This window comes from Chrysochloris asiatica, unplaced genomic scaffold (assembly GCF_000296735.1).
Source record: "Chrysochloris asiatica unplaced genomic scaffold, ChrAsi1.0 scaffold00062, whole genome shotgun sequence".
Taxonomy (NCBI): Eukaryota; Metazoa; Chordata; class Mammalia; order Afrosoricida; family Chrysochloridae; genus Chrysochloris; species Chrysochloris asiatica.
The window spans coordinates 3,179,912-3,185,214 of NW_006408580.1; the positions used below are offsets into that span (position 1 = coordinate 3,179,912).

Genomic DNA, 5,303 nt, shown 5'->3' on the forward strand with positions numbered 1-5,303 from the left:
AATTGAACTCTTTCAAGAAAGTGAGGCGGCACTGGAGGCACTCACTCATCTCTGCCAAGAAATTTGAAAGACAACTATCTGGCCGACTGATTGAAAGAGATCCATATTTGTGCCCATTCCAAAGAGAGGTGACCCAACGGAATGCGGAAATCATCGGACAATCTCTGATACCCCATGTGAGTAAAGTTTTACTAAAGGTAATAACAGAAATGGCTGCAAGCATACATTGACAGAGAACTTCCAGAGGTTCAACCTGGATTCAGAAGAGGCCGTGGAGTGAGGGATATCATTCATTGCTGATGTCCGGTGGATCTTGGGTGAAAGCAGAGAATACCAGAAAGATGTCTACCTGTGCTTTAATTGACTACGCAAAGGCTTTTGATTGTGTGGATCATGACAAGCTATGGACAACATTGCGAAACATGAATATTCCAGAGCACTAAATTGTGCTCATAAGGAATCTACATGGACCAAGAGGCAGTTGTTCGAACAGAACATGGGAGCACTAAATGGTTTCAAATTAAGAAAGGTGTGTGACAAGGTTGTATTCTTTCACCATACTTATTCAACCTGTATGCTGAGCAAATAATACGAGAAGCTGGGTTATATGAAAAAAAACATGGCATCAGGATTGGAGGAAGACTCATTAACAACCTGTGATATGCAGATGATACAACCTTGCTTGTTGAAAGTGATTAGGACTTAAAATACTTTCTGATGAAGATCAAAGACCACAGCCTTCCGTATGGATTGCATCTCAATGTAAAGAAAACAAAGATCCTCACCACTGGACCAATAAACAATATTCTTACCAGTGGAGAAAAGATTGAAGTTGTCAAGGACTTCATTCTTCTTGGATCAACTATCTATCAACACTCATGGAAGCAGCAGTCAAGAAATCAAATGACGTATTAAATTAAGCAAATCTGCTGTACAAGACCTTTTTTTTTTTAATTAAAAAATTTTTTTTGGTTTAATAAAGGTTTATTTTTCAAAATGTACAGTTGGTTGGACGTGTTCATGCATCTTCACCAGCAGCTGGGGCATCCCCTCCCTTTGTGTTTCTGGTGTAAATTACTCAAGCTCTGTGTTTTGAAACCAGCTTGATAAGTCCTTTACTAAGCAGCTGCTGAAGGGCTGCCCTGGCCAGGGAACCATGAATCTTCAGTCTCTCAGAGACAACAGCTGGTGTTATGAGTTTATAGTTGGGAACTTCCTTACAGAGCTTGTCATATGTGGCTTTGTCAAACAAGACCAGGTTATTAAGCTTGTCCCGAACTTTCCCTTTGGACTCCTTCTTCTTTTTGGTCTTGCCCCCAGATTTTTTCACTGGGTCTTTGTCTTTCTTGGCCGACTTTCCAGTGTCTTTCTTCTTCTCATAGTCCTTTAGTGGCATCACGAAGCTCAGAGAGGAGCTACAACTGCAGCCTAGCTAAGATGTCGGAAAGTGTTGAAGAGCAAAGATGTGAGCTAGAGGACTAAGGTGCGCCTGACCCAAGCCATGATATTTTCAATAACCTCATATGCATGTGAGAGCTGGACAGGGAATAAGGAAGACCGTAGAAGAATTGATGCTTTTGAGTTATGGTGTTGAAGGAGAATATTGAAAGTGCCAAAAGAACAAATAGATTTATGTGGAACGAAGTGTAGCCAGAGTGCTCCTTGGAGTCCAGGATGGCCAAATTTCGTCTCTCATACTTTGGACATGTCAGGAGGGACCACTCGCTGGAGAAGGATATCATGTTTGGTAAGGTGGAGGTTCAGAGAAAAAGGAAGACCCCCCAGCGAGATGGATTGGCAAAGTAGCAGCATCAATGGGCTCAAGCGTGGCAATAATTGTGAGGTTGGCCCAGGACCGGGCAGTGTTTCGTTCTGTTGTGCATAGGGCTGCTATGAGTCAGTACCGACTCGATAGCACCTAATAACAACAATGAATGATGGACTCCTGGTATGGTGCTGTAGGATCAGCACTAGACAGTGAGCCACAAGGTCAGCAATTCAAACCCACTAGCTGCTGCTTGGAAACCCTATACAGGGTGGCTGTGAGTCAAGTGGAGTCAACTGTCTGCTCCTGTAAAGATTTACAGTTTTGGAAGCCCTGTATAAGGTTGCTATGAGTGGGAATCAACTTGCTGTCAGTGGGTTTGATTTTTTTATTTTGGTAATAGAAGTATCATTGGTGCTGAGATACAGGAAAGAAACTCTTAAAGATTATAGAAACTGAAAATTTCTTTTCTTTCCTTGTCATCATTCTGGATACCATTGGATATTGGGGCCCTTTCATTTTGGAGCACCGTCCAGTATTTGCCATTCATTTGTTTAATGGCATTTGATTTAAAAGGAGTTTTCTGGTAAAGGATAGTGTCAGTAAATTAAGAGATCTGATTGATTAGGGCTGTTCCTCTGTGTTCTCCTTCACCATGGGTGACAATTTAAGATATCTTCTTTCTGAGAAACAGTAGTAATTTACTCCGTCTTAATGTTGTGTAAGGTGTTCTGGTAGTGTAGAGGTTATGAGTTGGGCTGCTAACCTTAAGGTCAGCAGTTTGAAACTACCAGTGGTTCTGTGGAAGAAAGATGAGGTTTTTGTTGCCGTAAAGATTTACAGCCTTGGAGACCCTCTTTGTTGTTGTTGTTAAGTGCCATCGAGTCGATTCCAACCCATAGTGACCCTGTATAGGGTTTCCAAGGAGCAGCTGGTGAGTGTCAACCACTGACCTTGCAGTTCAAACGACTTTGCACTCTGAGGCATTAGCCTACAATGCCATACCAGGACTCTGGAGACCCTACACAGGGCCGCTGTCAGTCCCAACGGACTCCACGGCACACCACCACCAATGTTTGTGTGTTTTTCCAGTTGTTGCAAATTATTCAGAGTGAAAACATGAATTTAAATGTTTGTGATTTACCACCCATTAAGGAATTCTTCTTAAGGATTAAGAGTACATTGTTGTTGTTGTTGTTGTTAAGTGCCGTCGAGTCGGTTTTGACCCATAGCGACCCCGTACAGGATTTCCGAGGGTGTCAATCTTTACGGGAGTAGAAAGCCTCATCTTTCTCCCGCGGAGCAGCTGGTAGTTTCGAACCACTGACCTTAAGGTTCGCAGCCTAATTCGTAACCACTACGCTACCAGAGCTCCTTAAGAGTACATTAGAAGGCAATATAGTTAAAATATATATGTAGAAATTTAATTGAAATATGTAAAACATACATGAAGTGACCCTAATTTTATAGGGTGACCATATAATGAAGTTAAGTCAAAAAGTATTGCTATTAGAGTTCTAGTTCATAGATGCATGAGCTTATTCAAACAGAATATTTAAAAACACATATGCAATCAGTTGAGTGGCTGCAGTCAGGTCCTCTTAGTGTACATAATGCACTGGTTTTAGTCTTATAAGGGTGTCTTCAAAAAGAGGTCCAATCAAAATAATGGCTTCCAAGGGGATCTGCTGAAATGTGAAGGTTATTTGAAATTTCAAAGGGGTTATCTTGATGGAATTTCTCAAAGGTTACAGGATGATCACATCGGCTTGTTTTTGAAGAAGTTTTTAACAAATGGAAAATTGCATTGGTGAGGAAAAAGGCCAGGAACGTTGCACTGAAGATTTTTTCTTCAATAAGAATAACACCTGCTTATTCTTCAAGAATACCAAGAGCTGTCCAATGAGAATTTCATTGGGAGACCTTACCCCATCCACCCTACAGCCCTGATCTTGCCCCATCAGACTCCTTTTTCTTCCCCAAACTCAAATAAGATTTGAATGCCTTGATGATGTCAAAACTGCCGTTTAGCTGTGTTAAGTGTTGTCAAGTAGGTTCCGACCCCTAGCAACCCTGTATAGGGTTTCTGAGGAGCAGCTGGTGAGCTTGAACCTCTGACCTTGCAGTTCAAATGGCTTTGCAGTCTGGCGCATTAACCCACAGCGCCACACCAGGACTCCAGTTGGCAGATATGCCGAGAAACAATATTGTTTATTAGGTTTCTATGATTTGGTAGCAGTATATTTTGACTTACTGTCTTAAGTGTTTGAGTTTTTCCAGAACTTGGTTTTAGTGCACATCTCTTATGTTTTGGTAGAGTTGTAAGAAGTGGTTAAAGAAAACAGTTATGAAGTTTACTTCATTCATGCCCATTTCTATTAGTTCTAGAAATGCAGATGAACTGTGAAGTAACAAAAAGTCGTAAAAGGAAAAGACACTGAAGAGGGTGGAGGGCAGTGTTGGTTCACTTGTGGAATTCTTGCCTTCCCTGTGGGAAGTTTGTGCTTGATTTTCAGCCATTGCTCCTCATGTTGTGTTGCTGGGGGGTTGAATAGGTTTCAGTGGAACTTCCAGACTAAAATGGACTAGGAACAAAGGCCTAAATTTCTGGAAAGTCAGCCCATGAAAACCATATGGATCACAACAGTTTTATCTGCATCTGATTGAGATCATGACGTAGGACCAGATAAAATTAATTTATACAATTTCATATAATTAGTTTATCTGTATTCTTCACCCTGTATGAAAGTTTAAAACACACAAATTATATAGTCACAAATAAAGGTATATAAATAGTCATATACAGTCTTTGACATTTTCACCCATGCGCATGAGTATTATCTAAAATATATCTTCTTGGTAGCAGCTAGGCCCTGCCACCACTGTGCTTGGCTGAATTCACAAATCTGTTGTAACCTGTAGTTTCCTTGTCACCTCTCTGTAGCTTCCTTGTCACTCTTCTCTGGTTCTCCTCTCCTATTAAGCTTTGTTCCTTTGTTATGTTGTTGTTATGTGCCATCGAGTCGGTTCCGACCCATAGCGACCCTGTATAGGGTTTCCGAGGGTGTAAATCTTTACGGGAGTAGAAAGCCTCATCTTTCTCCCGCGGAGCAGCTGGTAGTTTCGAACCGCTGACCTTCAGGTTCGCAGCCCGATTCGTAACCACTACGCTACCAGAGCTCCTTAGCAGTCATTAAAATCTGCCACTACCGTGGCAGCTGCTGTTGCTTGATTTTGTGGTTTGGCCAGAGCTTCCACCTCCAAGTTTATTCCATTCTATGGGTCCAAAGTTTGAAGATTGGCTATTGTAATTGCTAAAATCATTGTTTTCATCTCACTTATTCTAACCCTGGAGTCCTGGTATGGCACTGTGGGTTAATGCTCCAGACTGCAGAGCCGTTTGAATTGCAAGGTCTGCGGTTCAAGCTCACCAGCTGTTCTTCGGAAACCCTATACATGGTCGCTATGGGTCAGAATTGACTCGATGGCACTTAACAACAATTGTAACCCTACTTTACAGATCAGTTTCCTATTGGAT

The 5,303-nt window shown here is 41.7% G+C and overlaps 1 pseudogene; it reads right to left on the reverse strand.

Moving 5' to 3' along the window:
- Nucleotides 1-1,018: 1,018 nt before the first annotated feature.
- On the reverse strand, nt 1,019-1,396 carry LOC102834047 (annotated as a pseudogene).
- Between the last annotated feature and the right edge of the window lie 3,907 nt (nt 1,397-5,303).